Genomic DNA, 20,117 nt, shown 5'->3' with positions numbered 1-20,117 from the left:
TTCAAGTGGGGGAAGAGGATTGTGGAAAAACACGCTGTGAGTTTGACTGAGCTTCGACTCTTTTCCTTATTGGCTTCTGATGATTACCGTGGCGACATTGGACAGTTAAGTACCATCTTTGTAATTTTAAAGACAAGAGAAAGATCTGCCGTTTCCGCTGTGGAGGCTGAGTCGTGTCTGAAAACTGGAAATTAACTAAAACGTCTTTCTGATTTCTTCGATGCCAGGGAACAACAGTGTTAAACTGACTTGTGTGCAGCCCCTGCTTATTCGATCCATTGGGAAGAAAATGCCAGCTGGATGGTGAGAGGAATGCTTTGGGTGCACCGTGAGTCCGTTCAATTTTGCAGTCCAAATGTTTAAGTGAGCACAAGTGAGTTCTTGCAGTATTCTGGTGAATTTATGTGAGTGTGGATGTGTGGTTTTTGCTTTTCACTCCAAATCACCGCTGATCACTTTCTCCCATGCTGGGGCCACTGAGCTATGTTGTTTAAATGACTCTATGTCTATCGAAGAGGTGTTATACAGAGAGGTTTTCCAGTCTCTTCTGCTTTGTGGGGCAAAGTACCGGAGTCGATAGAAAGTCCTGCAGAGACTGACACCATCCAGAGACCACGCTGGTGAGATACGTAACCTCCTCTCTGTCTGAGCCCTGTTAGCGTACAGCTGCGCTGGTGAAATACTATTAACTTCTTCTCTGCCTGAGCCCTGTGAGTGTACAGCTACGCTGGTGAGATACTATTAACCTCTTCTCTGCCTGAGCCCTGTGAGTGTACAGCTGCGCTGGTGAAATACTATTAACCTCTTCTTTGCCTGAGCCCTGTGAGTGTACAGCTATGCTGGTGAGATACTATTAACCTCTTCTCTGCCTGAGCCCTGTGAGTGTACAGTTGCGCTGGTGAGATACTATTAACCTCTTCTCTGCCTGAGCCCTGTGAGTGCACAGCTACGCTGGTGAGATACTATTAACCTCTTCTCTGTCTGAGCCCTGTGAGTGTACAGCTGTGCTGGTAAAATACTATTAACCTCTTCTCTGCCTGCCTTTGATTTCCTGTCCGCCTGTAGCTACCCTTCGAGCTCAGTTCTTCAATTGTAGACAGGGGCCCAGGCAGACCCTGCGAGCCTTTTCCTTACAACTACGAGAGCAGTTTACTCGATTGAAGGGGAGACAAGACCACGGTCTGGGAATGGAGGAGACTTTGTTAAGAGACCAATTTCTTATGGGACTCCAAGAAGGGCCCATTCGCCAGAATCTACGTTCACAGCTTCGCCGAGATCCATCATTGTCATTTGAGGACTTGCGTCGAGAGGCTTTGGCTTTGGAAATAGATCATGCCAAGACAGCCGATCCCTCGGTTTGTATGGCCGCCAGTGGTACTGGTGTCCCCATTCCGCCTGAAGTGACCGATTGGAGGCAGACGCTACACGCCAAATTGATGAGAGATGTTCGGGAGCAAATGTCTGAAATGTCTAGGATCCTTCTCGAATAATTTCGGCGAGGGCAATCTAGTGCGAGGCCCTTGCCTCGGGAGTGGTCCTACTCGGAATGGAATCGGGATCCAGGACGTTGCCCTGCTCGCTCGACTGGTCCCAGGTTCCAGTGGGACAGCCAAGGTCAACCCATCTGCAACAGTTGTGGAGAGTCGGGGCATAATAGTCACCAATGTAGCTCCCGACACGGCCCACAAGGGGGTTTTTAGAGTTACCAGCCACTATGGGTGAAGTGGTCGGGACCCCTTTCATCGACCCCCCCCCCCCCCTGCCTGCCCCTCAAGACAACTTGGTTGGGCATTGCCCAGTTGTGGAGATCCAGGTTAATGGTACCCAAGTCCGATGCCTGGTTGATACTGGCTCTCAAGTCACGTTGTTCTCTGAGTGTCTGTCAAAGGAGCTCTTCGAGGCTCACCATCTACAGGGGACGGAACCACCTTGGCTTAGCCTGAGGGGCGCAAATGGACTGGACATCCCTTACATCGGGTACCTTGTCATCGATTTCAAGATCCGAGGCGTCAGTGTGCAGCAGAAGGTAGTTGCTGTCGTCCGGGACCATTGTCTGGGGGCACATCGTGCCTTATTAGGCATGAATGTTATTTTGGATTGCTGGGAGGAATTAATCCATTGTAAACCTGCTCGGGCATCCCCGACGGGGGAGAGGCAGGAATGGGAACGTATTATTTCAGACTGCCGAAGGATCCAGGCTGCTAGCACTCAGGGGGACCATGAGGATACTGGTCGTGTGGCCTGTCGCTACGCTCTGTCCGTACCAGCACAGAGTAAAGCTGTTGTTTGGGCCCGGTTGCCGGCCCGGCTCATGGGCCCGAGAGTTGGGTCCTTGTTGAGCCAAATTGGGGATTGTCTGTTGAGGTGGCCCGAGGACTCGCTGTAGCCCATCAGGGATGAGTTGCTGTAAGAGTACGGAACGGGAACCCCTATACGGTCAACTTGTATTGCCACCAGCGGTTGGCCCGAGTTACCTCGGTGAGCCCCCAGCAAGTAAAAGAAGAAGAAGTTCATTTCAGTCAAGTATGTCCCACGGTAGTCGAGGTGGCCATCGTACGGGTGGATCAAAGAGCAGGCCCTCTGGAGAGGAGATGCCGGCCCACCTGGCGGGGGAACCTCTGCATGGGGAAGGATTGGAGGAGGGCCAACAGTGCCAGCTCTGGGTTTTCTGGGATTAGTGGCAACATGTGTTCGCCACCCATGATGAGGACTATGGTTGTACCGATATCGTGACGCACCAGATCCCCACGGGTGATGCGATACCAAGCCGAGAGCGGTATCGTCCTGTCCCGCCAACGCTCTATTCAGAGGTCCGTACCCTGTTGCAGGGGATGTTGGAGAAAAGAATCATCCGTGAGAGTAGCAGCCCCTGGGCCACGCTGATAGTCTTGGTATGGAAGAAGACTGGGGCCTGGAGGTTCTGTGTCGATTACAGAAAGTTAAACAAGGTAACCAAGAAAGATGCTTTCCCGCTGCCGCGGATAGAAGATTTTCTCACTGGACTGACCCAGGCAGCGTGGTACTCGACTCTGGATCTGGCCAGTGGGTATTGGCAGGTTTAGGTAGCAGAGGAGGATCGGGAAAAGACTGCTTTTACTACCCCCTTTGGGCTATTTGAATGGGATAGGATGCCATTTGGCCTTTGTAACGCCCCAGCCACCTTCCAGCGGCTGATGCAACGGTGCCTGGGTGGGCAGCTGGTGGATCCTGCATCTGGACGACGTCATTGTCTATTCCCCAGACTTTGCTTCCCATTTAATACATCTAGAACAAGTGTTCAGGGCCATGGAGAGGTATGGACTCAAGCTGCAGCCGGATAAGTGCCAGCTATTCCGGAAAGAGGTAAAGTTCTTGGGCCATTGCGTAAGCACTGCCGGAGTCTCCCTGGATCCGGAAAAGGTGTCAGCTGTTCAGAGGTGGGAACCCCCAAAGACTGCCCGGCAAGTAAGGGCCTTTTGGGGTTTTGTGGGTTATTACCGGCGATTCATTAAAGACTTCAAGATTGCCAGACCCATAAACCAACTGCTCATGGGAACTGGACGTTCTCGAGGTCAGGGTCCCCCTGTTGTTGCTTGGGACTCTGCTTGTGATGCCGCCTTCCAGACGCTCAAGCAAGAATTGTTGCAGGCCCCCATTTTGGCCTATGCAGACTTCACCCAGCCCTTCATCCTGTATACAGATGCGAATAACTTTGGGTTGGGAGCAGTGCTCGCCAACGGCAACAGGGAGTGGAAAGGGTTATCTCTTACGCGAGTCGGAGTCTCCATCCAGCAGAACGGAATGACGCCAACTATAGTTCCTTTAAGATCGAGCTGTTGGCCCTTAAGTGGGCCATGTGTGAGAAATTTAAAGACTATCAGTGGGGAGCGAAGGTACTCGTTGTGACGGACAATAATCCTTTGGTCCACTTACAGACGGCCAAGCTGGGAGCTGTGGAGCAACGCTGGGCTTCCCAATTAGCCAACTACGACTACCAACTACAGTATCGGCCCGGGCCGAGAACATACAACAGCCGACGTACTCTCCCGACTCCCTGCGTTTGCTGTTGGTGGTCAACAAACGGTGTCCTACCCTGAGGTGGGCGGAGAACTAATGGTGAGAGCGGTGGAGGCTCCCGGGACTGATAAGGACGAGATTGCCACAAGCTGGGGCTGGGACCCGCAACGGTGGAGGGGGCTGCAGAAGGCGGACAGTGATCCGTCAGCAGTTCAGGCCTACCTGGAGCAAGGGTGCCTACCCGGAGTTGTAGAGAGACAAGCTCAGACACAAGCAGTGAGGCAGATCCTTGAATAGTGTGAGAGGCTAGTTGTTTAAATGACTCTATGTGTATTGAAGAGGTGTTATACAGAGAGGTTTTCCAGTCTCTTCTGCTTTGTGGGGCAAAGTACCGGAGTCGATAGAAAGTCCTGCAGAGACTGACACCGTCCAGAGACCACGCTGGTGAGATACATAACCTCCTCTCTGCCTGGATCCCTGTTGGTCGAGGATTTACTAGGTCCACTTTGTTCCGTTGTGAAGCTCTGCTGTTTGAGCGTCCATGTGCCTAGACCCTTACGAAAAATAACCATGGTTTTATTATAGTAAAACTGTAGTAACCCATGGTTTTTTGGCGTATTGACTGCCATTTGTAAAACCACAGATTTACTACAAATACCATGGTTAAACTATGGTTAATATAGCAAAACCATGGTTAATTTGTGGTTACTAGGGATGTCAAATTTCGATTATTTCCATGATCGATCGTCGTTTAAATTAACGATCAATTAAGCGATTAATCGTTAACCATAATACTGTAAAATGCGTCTATTGCAGGCACGCAGTCAGCGGTATGACAGGATGTGCAAAAGCCACACACAAAACGCTTTCTCACTTGAATTAAAGAGGTTTTAGTCTGAATAAAATGCTAGTAGCAGGATTATAAAATGAATAGATGCGATTATGATCATTTGATAAAATGAAGAGAGCGCGCCATACTTTTGAGGTCATTTTACTTTGTTGACAGTTTCCAATCCCGCACGGAGAACGCTGAACGCGCATCTTTAAATGGTTTTGTGGTGCTCGTTGTTGTATTTTAAAGCACAATTGCAATGTTTTCAACTGACATTATTGTATAAAATTATCCGAAATGTGGAGCGTGTGTGACTGCGCTGCACATTAAGTGAACTACATCGGCGCTGCTGCACCAAAACACAGTTGCTCACATTAATTTGATCCTGCTGGATTCTGTCCTAGAAAATGTCAGATTTTTAAAAATCCGGCATACAGCGCATTAGATCGTGACAGTGCATGCGTGCAGACGAGGATGAGCGAGCCCGGCTTTGGCTAGATTTATTTGGAGGTTATTGCTCATGTCTCATTCGGCACAAATCGAAATGTTTCCATATTCGCAATGTATTTGAATGTTAAACTATTATTTATAATGTAAACTAGGCTTGTACTTAACACGCATTCGCATATAGACGGAAAAGATGATCCTCTTCATATGAGCAAAAACGTCCTTGGAACAGCAGAGAGGACCGGTATACTACGGTCTATTTAAACTGAATGCTCCAGGAATGTGTCGGTCACAGCGCCTATTAATCGCTGTTTTGAATCCAGCAATTATTTATTTAGAAATGATAAGATCTGATTATGACAAGTGTGGTATAAAAGCTTTGTTTATTAGAGGAATAATAGGTTAACTGGAAAATGTTAGATCGCGACCATGCTTTTGGACCCCATAGTCTTCATTTACGCGGCTTTGTTCTGGTTTGCCGGTTGGTCACGAATTTCCACAAATTCAGTATATTTAGGCATTGTTTCTTTTCCTAAATCTTCATAGTCTAACCCTCTAATTTCCCAGGTTTATTTTATTATCTTTCGCTTTTAATAACTGTTTTCGCATCTCTTACTGTGGTAAACATGGGAAGGGAAATTAAAGATTTCATGAATTAAGAATTCGTTCGATTTATTAATTTGTTCCCTTATTTAACTTAAATCATGGGTTATTTAGGGAACAAAATTAATGAAACATGGACAATTGCCACATTAATAATTCGTAGGAATGAATTAACAAGTTGTAGGAATGAATAGACTACCTGTCCTGTCACTGTGTCCCGCAGCCCTGCAAAGCGCACGATATAAAACAGTTATCTGATGAAATGATTAGTAACTACATTTCTATTGCATTTAATGTTGAAGAACTTTTATGTTGTTTCTATTTTAATGTTCTTTAAAGTTTAAATCACATTAAAAGCTTAATTTGTACATTGTGAATGAATGATGATGCTTTTATATATCGTCACCGTCACTCACAGCCGCTCGCACGTGTTGAGTGCGCATGAGCCGCACGCAGCCCAACATTGAATCGGTTAACCGACCATCGACAGCCTTAATCGATTGCATCTCTTATCGACAATTAATCGATCATCGATTAATCGTTGACATCCCTAGTGGTTACCATGGTTTAACTACAGTAGCCATGGTTTTTTGGTTTTATTTGTAGTAAAACCATGGTTAATTTTCGTAAGGGGAGTCCAGCATTCACTGAAGAGAAACCATTACACGCTACCTGCCCCTTTCACTTGAGCCATGAGAAGATACGACGATTGCCCTCTGCAATATTCTTGTTCTTAACCTAATAAAACAAAGCCTTTTATTCTTTTAACTTTGATGTCCTGCCTTTTTACTGGTTTGCTCCTTGAGGTGTCTTTTAAGGGGCCGGTCACAAATCCGCACCGCATCGAGTTAAAAACATCTCAACTTTTCAGAATGCCGCAAGCGCAAGAATATCAGACATGAACCAGGAAGTTGGTCACCAGATCACACGGTAACCAGTTAAACCGTAACACCGGAGAGCGCCAAGATGTTTTCCTCTGAGGTGCTCATGCATCCCAGTTGTGCTGCCGTGGTTCATCATATCGGTTTTGCAAAGTGAACCAAGGGCCATTTTATTTGTCCTTTTGTTTATTTGTCCATTCCCAGTATGCCATTACGCGAGATGTAAACAAACAGTGTGACTCGTAATCGATGACGTTGACAGCACTAATATATATATATATATATATATATATATATATATATATATATATATATATACAGTCAGGTCCATAAATATTGGGACATCGACACAATTCTAATCTTTTTGGCTCTATACACCACCACAATGGATTTGAAATGAAACGAACAAGATGTGCTTTAACTGCAGACTTTCAGCTTTAATTTGAGGGTATTTACATCTAAATCAGGTGAACGGTGTAGGAATTACAACAGTTTGTATATGTACATCCCACTTTTTAAGGGACCAAAAGTAATGGGACAGATTAACAATCATAAATCAAACTTTCATTTTTTAATACTTGGTTGCAAATCTCTTCGAATGGTATCGAATCGTATGGTAACGCCCCTTTTTGGGGGAAAACAAATGGATTCCTTATACAGAACTCGCTCCAGGGACCTTTTGTTTTTCATTGTTTCTGAAGTGTACATGCCCGTCAAACACAATTACAAACAGATATTGTATAATATTTATATTGTTTAGTCCTAGCCTGCGAATATTTCAAACTTAAAATCAGTTAACAGCCAAGGTTGCATGCCTAATGAGAGCTAACGTTAATCACGTAGCTACTAGCAGCTTCATATTTCTAACTACAACAAAACTGTCAATAGCTTAAATCAAGTGAAATATGATCCAAGTAAACCACCGACTCCTATTGACATGGCCTCATCGTCTAGTTTATCATACTGTGAGTATGTTAATGACAAAAATAGGCTACTTGGTGATTCCACGAGATAATGGTAACGTTAAATGTCCATATTTGGCCAATGCCTGGGGTTATTAATCCAGTTTTCGACCATTTCAAAGGGAAACCTCTGTAAACACCGTATCCAGTAGCTTCTTTAAATGCCTCGGTCCTCAGCCCGCAAAGAGAGTGTGTATATTTCTGCCATTTTTGCTATCAAGAAATTAGAGCGAGTTCTTTATCAGGGGAATCCGTTTGTTTTCTCCAAAAAAGGGGCGTTAACCTTCGATGACGCAAAAATTGCGTTGGTCTATAGAGCATCACAGTCCCGCCCTCAGCCCGAGAGAGCTCTGGTGCCGGAAGTAAATTTCCCATTCATTTGTCCCATTGACTTTTGGAAAAATCCATATCTAAAGAGTTTTAGAGCATGTGTGAGGATAACCAGCTACGGCTGAACTCATAAGCATATAACATATCATTTCGAGTGAAAAAATTAAGAGAAAATTAAAAAAAAGTCAAAGGTACAAGACTGTGTACATATTTTCATTTTGAGTGCAGGAACTACTCATCCCATAAACCACCGCGCCCCATTGAATTCGACTGGAGCCACAACCGCGAACGAGGCAACGAGCCTTTTGAGCGACTTCCAAATCTGATGACGGCTGCTCGCGCGAACTTTTTCCTCCAGTGAATTTTATTTTATATAGTGAATGTAGTGAATTTACAATCGTGTAAATAAATAGTGTTTTATAAAGGTATTATGTGTTGATTTTTTTATTTATCGTGTATTTTATATATTGTGTGCGTGTGTGAAAGTGGTTAACAATAACGTCAGCAACATGGTGCAGTGCTTTGTACCTGACTGCAATCACCGCTCAGTCGTCAACACATGTCGTTGCCATAACACAAATGTTCAGTAAATGCACAAAAAGGTATGCCTAGGCTAAATATTGTTTTGACAGAGCATAAAATGCTTGATATAACTCATACCATATGGCATATGAAGGCTACAGTAGCCTAGCTAAGTTACCAACCTCCCTGCAAAACTCTCATGGCAGCCAAGGAGATCATGATTGCACTGATAAGTCTACCATGCAAAAACGCAACACAGGTTTTTATTTTATTTTTTTATTAATAATCTTCAGTCTTCACGGACCTTCGTGGGGTTTAACCAGACGGTTTCACAAGCTCCACCTACTGTCTATGGCTCCACCAATCAGATGCAACACTGTGGGATTGTGGGATTGTTCAGGATTGTGGGTAATGAAGTACTTAGCCAAGACATCGCGAATAAAAGGCATTTATATAAAAACAAGGTTAGTGCCCCATGATCCTTTTGCGTTTATATGAGCATATACTATCGTTTAGTAGAGCCGTAGCTGGTTTTAAGTCTGGCTTATACCCCAAATGTCAATGCAGAAATTGCATTGAATTTTTACTTCCGGCACCAGCTGTGGGCGGGACTGTGATGCTCTATTGCAAAATAACTTTGAAATGCTGAACCAACCGCGTGTTGTTTCTATGACAACCAGTATGTGAATGGAGTGTGAACAAGGGGATAAAAATCCATATAGCAAAGTTGATGAATAATTTGATTTGCAGCTGCGAACACGTGCACTCACGCACATGCGAAGCTACAAAACAACTGGGTATAAGCAAATATTGATCCTTCCAAGTCAACATCCCTGGGTTTAGCGTTAAATAAGCATACGGCTTTTATAGTGCGTATGACCCCGACTACACCACTGATGGTGATAAAGATGATAACAATAATAAACATAGTGTAGCATGTTCAAAATGTTGTTGTGTTGTAGATAACAATGTGCTCTATGTTAATGTTGCACTTTATTCATTTTTGTGTTGCAAACTGTTATTGGATGTTCGAGTTGGATCTGAAAAGAGGCTCCGCCCCTGTGTGTGTGTAAGGGGAAAACGAAGAAAAAGGATGGGGAGAAGAGTGCCTCGCTGGTTCAAGTGCGGTTCTCTTGTAAGTCGGGGTGTGTACGGCGTGGGTTGTGGCCGACAACAGCCCAGATAAACACCCCTTGTTCATTAACCCTAAAACCGTATTCTTGACAAATTTGGGCAAAATAATTTTGATTTGTTTTTAAAAAATACTTCCCTTGATCTGAGCGGTACAAGACTTGGTTACTTTTCCTAAGTTTGCCTCCTGAACACACACACATTTTTTTGACTCAATTCTACAATGTTAAGTGGGTGAAAAAAAAAACTCCTTAATCTTGTATTTGGGTCAAAAATGGGCACCCATAGAAATGAATGGGAAAAACTGTAATTTAGAGCATTCTTGTTTTTTTGTAAAAATAAATTAATAGATCCAATACAATGCATATCTAACATACACACAAATGAAGGGCTGATCCTGTACAACATTCTCATCATGGCAAAAACTCACACTCATACACACAAACAATGCATTCAATGAGCCTATGACAGAGCGGGGCTAATGTCTGACCATGTTTTTTGGTATGATCCAATCATCCACCTGGCTCATCACCCTCTCTCTCTCTCACACACACACACATAAACGATGATCTACATTAGAGCATAATTTACATAGAAAATATGGTACTTTTTGAGGTAATTAAAAAAAAAGCACCATAAATGGATAGACAAAACTTTATCGAAGACAGAGATATAACATTTATAATAAATAAAAAATAGGATCACACCTGAGTCCTCTGTGCCCACATTTGTCCACAATTACAGGATTAAGGGCTATAAAGTGAATACGGTTTGAGGGTTAAAACGCCTCATCCTTGTCTGAGAACGCTACAATATGTAGAATATCAGTATGTTGGCTTTCTCTAACCAGCATAATTACTGTCTAAATAGCAAATACACACATTAGCACATTAACGTATATGTTTCTTCTTCAGCGGTGCGTCGCAAAAAACACGTGACTAACGCTACATGCATGCACATGCACTAAATTTTGAAATACGTCTTCATATACCTTCATATAAATATAATATATGTCATTACTTGTGATTACCGTGTTTATTTGAGAAAGATGTCCCCAATTGTGCGGTCTATTCCTCTTCTCTTCGAAACAGGTTTATCACAAGGGTTGCCAGGATCTTTACAACAAAACCCGCCCAATTGCTACTTAAAACTAGCCCAAAACTAGCCTAAAACTAGCCCAATCGCGTTTTGGCCGGGGGCGGGGGTTCCAATGTGTAAACTATACGTTGTTGTTTGGTTTAGTTTTTTGTTATTGTTTGTTTTTTTGTTTTTTTTTTGTCGGGGTTACCCTGGTTAATTCGAATTCCATTGGTTAAATATGACGTTACTGGGTTCGCTTCAACCAGCGGCAACAGCGTTAAAGTAGGCTAATCCGCGAGAAAACCGCGGACTTGGCAACACTCTTCTTCTTCTTCTTCTTCTTCTTCTTCTTTGTTTTAACGGAGGTCGGCATCCAACCATAAGGTGCATTACCGCCACCTACGATACAGGAGTGTGGGCCTGATTAACTACCTAACAGATAATAATAATAATAATAATACAACTCTTAAATTCTGCTAATTAAGCCAGTTTCTTTACCTTCTTAGGTAATTTATTCAACTTTTATTATGATTATTATGACTATTAAGTATACCTTTAATTACTTTGTTTCCTAATTTCATAACCTCATCTAGCTTACATGCCTTCTTAGCTAAGACATCAGCAACTTATTTCCCTTTAATGTGCTTAGGTATATGCTATTGTCACATTTACTCTCTGAAGTCTAAATAAAATTTTATATTTTCATATGCAATCCTGCCTGCTCTTTGATGACATTTGACTTCATTTAAATAAATGTTGAGCTAGAGTTTGAACTTCGTACAATTTTCCTCGATCCAGTACAGGGCAGCTATTATAGCCACTGTATATACTGTCAATGAAATTCCTAATTCTGGTAAAAATAAATAAATAAAATAAAAACATTTTTCCTGTATTTTAAGCTCTTGGAACCATGTGTGTAAATTGCAGTATATTCATTCTTTATTGTCATAATTCTGCCTTCTATAATTCCTGATATATTAGCTATATTCTTATAATACCTCTATCAAGTAAATCCAAACCAACTGATACTTAAAGCTGCAGTTGGTAACTTTTGACGCTCTAGCGGTTAATAAACAGAACTGCTTGCGTCTTGCGGAAGAACATTGTAGCCGGATCTACTTCTCTCTGTTTATGTCTATGAAGAATCACAAAGGTACTGAGTTACTCCGCCACGGTGCCCCCGAAGCAATCTAAAATAGTCTGAATATAAACACTTATTATAGGTGTACCCTAGTGATTCAGGAAAGGCTAAAAACCCGGTTTGGAAAATGGATTCATGGTGTACTCACTTATTATATACATTTTGTAAATTTTGAACACATAAAAAAGGGAGCGATGGTATTCCTGCAAATGGCAATAGTACCACTGGGAGGAGCCAGAGGAGCTTGTTTTTTTTCACAGATTATCTGTCTCATATTCTACTGTCAAGACATAATGGCAGGTTTAACAAATATGTAAAACATACATTTTTACAAAAGTTACCTACTGCAGCTTTAAGGAAATAACCATGGCAGGGTTACTGCTAAGGGTACTGCTTTATTAATTATGTTATTATTTAACACCATCTCTTTGGCAAATTCCATACTATCTCATAAAAAAAAAAAATAATAATAATAAAATAATTGTCTTTTTCATGTTCCCAACTTAAGCACCTTTTTTTGCTGGATTCCTATTTACTGACTGACCACAAATACTGTTCCACTATACTCTTGACTACATTTCCTGTCAGGTTAAAGAGAATGTTAATGAACTCGCCAGTAGCGGCGCCAGGATTTTTATTGTAGGTGGGCCTCCAGAAAACTGGATGGGCCCCCCAAAAAAAACCCCGGGTTTCCCTTCATCTCCGTCCAGCGCTTTTCTGCGGCACTGAGGAGGACATCAACTTGTATCGCTGTCCTCAGCTCAGTGCTGAAGGCAAGCGGACAAATAAATACACCTTAATTGTTGGCAGTAAGCTAACTTCATTTATCTCCTATGAACGTTCAATACACAAAAAGACTGAAACGGAATTAAATCTTTCTGAAATCGTTCTGTTTCTCTCTCCATTTATTTGTTCATTTGTTACGTTGTTCAGCTGGTTAATAATATTTCCACGTCCTGGCTGGTGACTTTGTTTGAAACCATCCATTTTCCCCAGCGCTGCAGCATGTGCCCTGCTGGCTTCATGTTTGCCACAACCGTCAGAAAAATGTTTCCAGTCTTTGAAGCCCGTATTAAGGAATCTATCCTCATAAGCTGCTTCAGCGAAATGACGACAAGACTTACAAAAAACAGCATCTCTTGAGATGCTCATTTCTTGATGAATTTAAAATAAAATAAGCTGCTTTGTTTTGTTTTACGTTTCATATCGGAACAACTGTCTGTGTCTGTCTTGAATGAATGACGTCCGCCAACGTCCTTCATTTCATTGGATCACTTGCTGGTGGGGTAGAAGCCGCTGATTGGCTGAGAAGCTTTCGCTCAAAGCTTTCCTCAGGCTGCTTATTGGATGAACCGCTAGAATGAAAATCACTCACTACTCATAGGCCTGGGCCAAAATGGGTGGGCCCGGACCTTAAATGGGCCCAATGGGGCCCAATGGTAGCGCCGCGGCTGGAACTCGCCCTATTTTGTGAGGATACTGCTTTAGAATCTCCAAAGGTTGCGGCATCCACTGCAGAACCTCCAGGTATTAGTAGTATGAGTGCCGAAGTTATGACGTCACTTTGTAGGACAACCCAGAAGTTAGCAGCACATGGGTTCCCTCAATCTAAAAGCCTATGCATTTTCCCCATAGACTTTTGGAAAATCGCAAAAAATAAGATCTGTGTTCAACAAAGAATTATGACCCTTTGACGTTTTCTCTATCAAGATCATCTTTACAAGTTCATCCAAAATGTATACATTTGGAAGCCTAAAGGAAGCCGTCAGATATAGAATGCTAACGGTAGGCTATAAACAGCCACAGACAGTAAAAGAAATGGACACAGCGACACCCTTGGATTCAAAGGAGGCAAGTGAAGTCAATTAGAAGCACACACTTTCTGGGGGTTGAATGTACTGCGCAGACTCAAACTGAGCTTGATGACATAGATGTCACGTGAGCAACCTGTCTCAAAATTGTAAGTCTTCTAATAGCTGTGCCAAGAGAAATCTGAATCACCCACCGAATCTTGCAGACGTTGTTGAATAATTTTGTCCTGTTGCTTTTATGTACTCTCTATCAGCTTCTCCCTTGACTTCATGCCTCCATGTCCCCCCGATAGCCTCATGGACAGTAAAAGATTGCCTGCGAGCTTCTCCTCCTGTCCACATGGTAATTTCTCTAGTGTGCGACAGAGAGTCGCAGGTTATGACACAATCGTTAGCCTATTTTTGCCTCTACGGGGCCACAATTTAAGATACAAGGTAATGAGGCCTTTTATACATTTTCGTGTTTCTTTAGAGACAATGAATGGACAAATGGAGTCTTTAAACACCTCAGATGTAAAGTTATTTGCTGTCAAAGTGACGACAAAATGAATGGGAGTCAATAGCCGCGTTTCCACTGGCGAACTTAAACCGGGCGTGCTAGTGCGTGCCAGGGCCAGTCGCGTTTCCAGTCGACTCTCTGTAAAAAAAAATGTGTTCACTCAACTTTTTAGTTATCTTTTTGCTTTGACTCAGTTAAGTTTTACCGACTTAATCTACCAAGTTTGTTCAACTTAAAAAGTTTAGTTGGCATAGTTAACTTCTTATTTCAAGTAACCTGGACTTGTAAAGATTAGTTGAAATACAATAACTTACATTTTCAAGTTATCTGTACTAAAATCTTTGTTCATTGAACTCAATTTTTTTTTCAACTTGCAATAACACATTCAACCAAATAATTCAATACAAACTATTTTATTTTTCCTTAGGGCCCTATCTTGCACCCAGCGCAATTGACTTTGTACACCGACGCATGTGTCATTCCTATTTTGCACCCGCGCAAAGCACTCTTTTCCCTCCACAGAAGCACGTCGCTAAACTAGTGAATGCACTTGCGCTCCCTGGGCGGTTCAGCGCAAAAAAGGAGGCGTGTTCCGGCGCAAACAATCCCTGGTGCTATTTTGCTGTTCCATTAATCAATTGCGCCACTGACCAGAAAAAACCTAGTCTAAAGTCAGTGGCGCGTTGCGCGTTGTTCATTATGCTATTTTAAGGGCGCATGCTTGACCATAATGTATAGCGTGCACAACGCGCATACACTTTGCTCATGTAATCTACACAGATGCAACAGTTATTTTTGCAAATCATAAATTGTTACATTAAAAAAATATTAACACATGAGATGACGGAAATCATTGTGAAATCTTGCTTACAAATTATTCAGGCTAATTGTAGTAATTAAGGATCAGACCTGTTTGCCCGATAGTGGCAAGACATATATGTATATAAGGACATCTGACAAATTTGTTTGTCCGTCAAGAACCAGGAAAAAAATAAATAAATCGATGAAACAATTGTGGCTATTTCCTCCCACGCCTGTTTAACCGACGCTATTTTGGGTGGGTTTCTCCCATCCCCATACAACACAACTTCTCTGTCTTTCACTGCTCTTACAAGAACATCAGTCTCCTCGGCTGTGAACCGCTCCTGGCGTGCGCCTGGTAAATACGCCATAATAATAGCAATGCATAATGGAACTTGCGCACCTGCTTTTAAAGGGAATGTTGGATGACGCTCTGATTGGTTTATTTCACGTTACGCCCAAACCACACCTATGAATAATGAAGCTACTTCAGACCAACCCATTTTAGATTTGCGCCGGGCGCAAGAGCCATTTATCCCGCTGGGAAAATAGCAACAGCGCCGAGACCCGCCCACAAACTTACTTGCGCTTCGCGCTTTGACACTTGCGTTTCAGATCGTTAAAATAGGGCCCTTAGAGTTCAATAAATGTTAAGGGCAAACTCAGTTAACATATTCAAAGGATTACCATTAATTTTTTCGTGTAACAACTTTTTAACTGTAAAATACAGCAAACACTTCTCTTAAAAATTCTAAACAATTCTGAATATTTATAAATACAAACTCAAAACTACATTATATAGTAATTACAGAAATTTTTTTTCATTTAAAAAAAAACAATTAATCTGTCAAATAAAAAAGTATTTCAATTTCATGAAGTTTAATTGTGAAAATGTATTAAGAAAAATGCATGGAAAGTGTATTCATTAGAAAAAAAGACTGTTAATACCATTGTTAATTGATCAACCTCATGCCATCCAATACCCGTTAAGACTTGCCTTTGTTGGAAGACGAATTAAGATATTTTTAATAAAATCTGTGAGCTTTCTGTCCCACCTTTGACAGCCTACACAACAAGGGCTGTCACTTTTCGTTTCCAAATTCGATTGCACAATCGATCGGACCAACCAAAAAAAGTTTCGGAAATGAAAATAGGGAATTGATTTTGACCAAACTATTAATTTTAAAATAATTAAACAATTAAAAAATATAGATGTTTTGGTTGCACCAGCAACTAAAGCAAAGTCTGAGGTGTGGAAAAGTTTTGACCATGTTTATAATGAGAATAATGAGTGAATAATGACGCACCATCAGTGAGCGCGCTGAAGACACCCAGCAAACATTGGTCCGATGGCGACCAATGTAATTTACCCGCGTTGTGAATCGGTTGCGTTACACGTCCATCATGACCCTCTGTGAAATCCTTGTGAAATGTGCAAAAGCTGTGCTTACACCTTGATTATTACTGCAATAATTAATTAAAGTGCACCAAGTAGTTTTTAAGAGGTTTTAAAGAGGTTGTGAATAGCTGTACGGGAGGTCCCGCAAGCCTCCACGGGGTTTTCCCCCTTCGAGCTTCTTTATGGGCGTCAGCCCCGCGGGGTCCTCGACGTCCTTAAAGAAACTTGGGAGGACGGACCTTCTAATAGTAAAAACGAAATTCAATATGTCATGGACTTGAGAACAAAACTCCACATGTTGGGGCGGCTGTCCATGGAGAATTTGTTGCAGGCTCAAGACAAACAGAGTCGGTTGTACAACAGGGGGGCTAGACTACGTCAATTAGCACCGGGAGATAAAGTGCTTGTATTACTCCCTACGTCTAGTTCAAAGTTACTCGCGAAGTGGCAAGAACCCTTTGAGGTCACACGGCGAGTTGGGGATCTTAACTATGAGGTAATTCGAACGGATAGGGGTGGGGCACATCAAATATATCACCTCAACCTGCTAAAAAAATGGTCTGAGGCTGAATCAGTGATGCTGGCGACGGTAGTGAGTGGGGAGGAGGATCTCGGTCCAGAAGCGAGTTCAAAATCCCAATCTCTCGCTCTGGCCCCTGGAGGAGACCACCTCTCGCCCTCGCAGCTCACTGATAAAAAATCCATCCAAGCAGACTTTGGTGATGTGTTCTCGCCCCTGCCTGGTCGAACGGATCTCATTCAGCACCATGTTGAGACCGAGCCGGGCGTGGTAGTTCGCAGCCGGCCGTATAGATTACCTGAACATAAAAAAAGGTGGTTCAAGGGGAGTTAGAGGCAATGCTAGAAATGGGAGTAATAGAAGAGTCCAACAGTCACTGGGCGAGCCGATAGTCTTAGTGCCTAAAACTGACGGCTCCGTGCGGTTCTGCGTGGACTATAGAAAGGTGAATGCTGTGTTTAAATACAACGCATATCCAATGCCCAGGGTGGACGAATTGCTTGATCGACTAGGCACTGCTCGCTTTTACTCGACGCTGGACTTAACTAAGGGTTATTGGCAGATCCCCTTGTCTCCCATGACCAAAGAAAAAACAGCTTTCACCACGGCGTTCGGGTTACACCAATTCGTTACTCTTCCGTTCGGGTTATTCGGGGCTCCAGCCACTTTTCAGCGTCTGATGGACAAAATTCTCCGATCGCATGCTGCATATGCCGCCGCCTACCTCGATGACATCATCATTTACAGTGGGGATTGGCAGCGACATATGCAGCATTTGCGAGCGGTCTTGAAGACGCTGAGGAGGGTTGGGCTTACAGCTAATCCGAAGAAGTGTGCAATTGGGCGGGCGGAAGTGAGATATCTGGGTTTCCACTTGGGTCATGGACAGGTGCGTCCCCAAATTGATAAGACTGCAGCAGTTGCAACGTGTCCAAGGCCTAAGACCAAAAAGGAGGTTAGACAGTTCCTGGGGCTGGCAGGCTATTATAGAAGGTTTGTACCTAATTTTTCGGATACTGCTAGGCCGCTGACTGATTTAACTAAAAAGGAGGCACCAGATGAAGTCCAGTGGACGGAGCAGTGCCAGCAGGCTTTCACCCAGATAAAGGCTGCTTTGTGTGGCGGACCGCTCCTGAATGCTCCTAACTTTTCTCTCCCCTTTATCTTGCAGACAGACATGTCGAACAGAGGGTTGGGCACAGTCCTGTCCCAGGAGGTGGAGGGGGAAAACGGCCGGTAGAAAAAGAATGTCTGGCGATCAGATGGGCTGTTCTTACCCTCCGGTATAACCTCCTGGGGCGGGAGTTCACCCTCTGTTCGGACCACGCTCCCCTGCAGTGGCTCCACCGCATGAAAGATACCAACGCGCGGATCACCCAGTGGTATCTCGCATTACAACCTTTTAAATTTCAGGTGATCCACAGGCCGGGTGTACAGATGGCTGTGGCTGACTTCCTCTCCAGGAGGAGGGGGGGGGGCTGCAGGCCGGACGGCTCCCCGGCCTGATTCGGGCAGTGGGGGTATGTGGCGAGGGGGGCGTGGTTTAGCGGAATCTGCAATGGGAGAGAGCAGAGCGAGGCGTAAGTAGGTCAAGTGCAAATAACGAACACGTGTGCTTGATTGCAGTAATTGGTGTGGAGAGACCGGATATAATCCGAGTCACCACAGAGAGAGAGAGAGAGAGACACGCTGGGACCTCGTGCTGCACTGGGAAGACTTAAGCCGTGAACGTAAAGTGATTGACAGTGATTGAGCAGTTTTGTGCTGATTTTGCCAAGAGGGCATCGTTATTTGTTTTTGTATGCTGAATAAACGAACGTCCCAGCAACAAGCCGATCCCTGCCTTCTTCCTTCCTATTAAGACTGTGTTGAACCTTTTTACAACACCTTTTGTACAATAAAAATAAAATCTAATGCATGTTGATTACCTTTTTTTCTAATGTTTCATTCATGATTCATTCATCTTGGTCCAAGGTTTTTTTTTTTTTGCTGTAGACCATAAAGATATTTCAAAAATAAGTGCATGTCATTTATCTCAATTTTTTTAATTTTTTTTATTTAAAAAATACATGTATTCTCTTCCCTCAGATGCTGTGAAGAGGTGGAGACTCTGAATGGGATGCAGCAATGGCAGAACACCTGAAGCTCACTCCAGGAAGAGATGGGGGTGGAGGTTACAAGAAAATGAGCCAAACAACTGTAATGTCTTTAAGGGATAGTTCACCCAAAAATGAAAATAGTCATAATTTTCTCACCCTCATATTACGATCATAATCATTTTTTTCTAAAGTGGCAGTTAATGGATTGTGAGATCTGCTTGGTTACAAACATTCTTCCAAATATCTTTGTGTTTATAAGACAACTGTGTAAGTCAATGACAAGATTAATAAAGACATGATAAAAAGAAACCATCTTTTAACATTCTAGAAGAAAACACGTGAACGCATTCTCAGAAATGTAATATTTGAATTCATGTCAGTCTTTACAGTTTAAAATAATTTACACCACTTTGATTTTATAAATAGCAATGATTTCAAACATATTTTATGATGAGGGTCTTATGTTTTATGATTTTAGTGTCACATGACAACAATGGCTCCTGCAAGGTCTTTATGCCACATGTTCAAATATTAATAATATTCTTAATATTATATGATTAAAGTATTTTAAAAAAATTCAAATAATATTGATTTATATTATTACATATTAAAAACATTAAAACAAACACTGCGAAAATAGAACATTTTGACAATAATAATGGAGTTTTTTAACATGAAGGTGAGTAAATTACAGAATTTTCCCTTTAATAATTCAGTATTTTGTAATTGGTATTTTAGGATGCTAAACTGTTCAAAAACAATAAAATGTGCTAAATCAGAACATGCTTCTTTTTTGTATATGTCCACAAATAATGTGTTATTGTTTGTGATGTACTCATGATTAAGACGTTTTATGGACGTTCATGTCTGAAAACCTCAAAGACATAATTGATTGCCTTTCACGATGTTACACAATGTGTGTGTGATTATTTTATATGCAGGCTTATATATACATACACTTACACTGTGCAGCAACGCATTTAAACATCCAGAAGACGACGACGTCCAGAAATCGACGCATTTAGACATCCAGAAGACGACACATTTAGACGTCCAGGGACGT

The 20,117-nt window shown here is 42.6% G+C and overlaps 1 protein-coding gene across 5 annotated transcripts in view; it reads right to left on the bottom strand.

Moving 5' to 3' along the window:
* The window catches only part of psip1a (PC4 and SFRS1 interacting protein 1a), a 167,486-nt gene extending 156,373 nt beyond the window's left edge, over positions 1-11,113 (bottom strand). For 4 of the 5 annotated variants that reach the window (XM_052544979.1, XM_052544982.1, XM_052544981.1 and 1 more), the window contains exon 1: positions 10,735-11,112. The gene's annotated coding sequence lies outside the window, so the exon portion shown is untranslated. Of the gene's footprint in view, positions 1-10,734 lie in introns of all 5 variants that reach the window. The other variant, XM_052544980.1, reaches the window with a different exon arrangement.
* Between the last annotated feature and the right edge of the window lie 9,004 nt (positions 11,114-20,117).

This window comes from Carassius gibelio, chromosome B1 (assembly GCF_023724105.1).
Source record: "Carassius gibelio isolate Cgi1373 ecotype wild population from Czech Republic chromosome B1, carGib1.2-hapl.c, whole genome shotgun sequence".
Lineage (NCBI taxonomy): Eukaryota > Metazoa > Chordata > Actinopteri > Cypriniformes > Cyprinidae > Carassius > Carassius gibelio.
The sequence above is the reverse complement of the archived record's forward strand: the minus strand, read 5'-3'. Positions and strand labels throughout refer to the sequence as shown.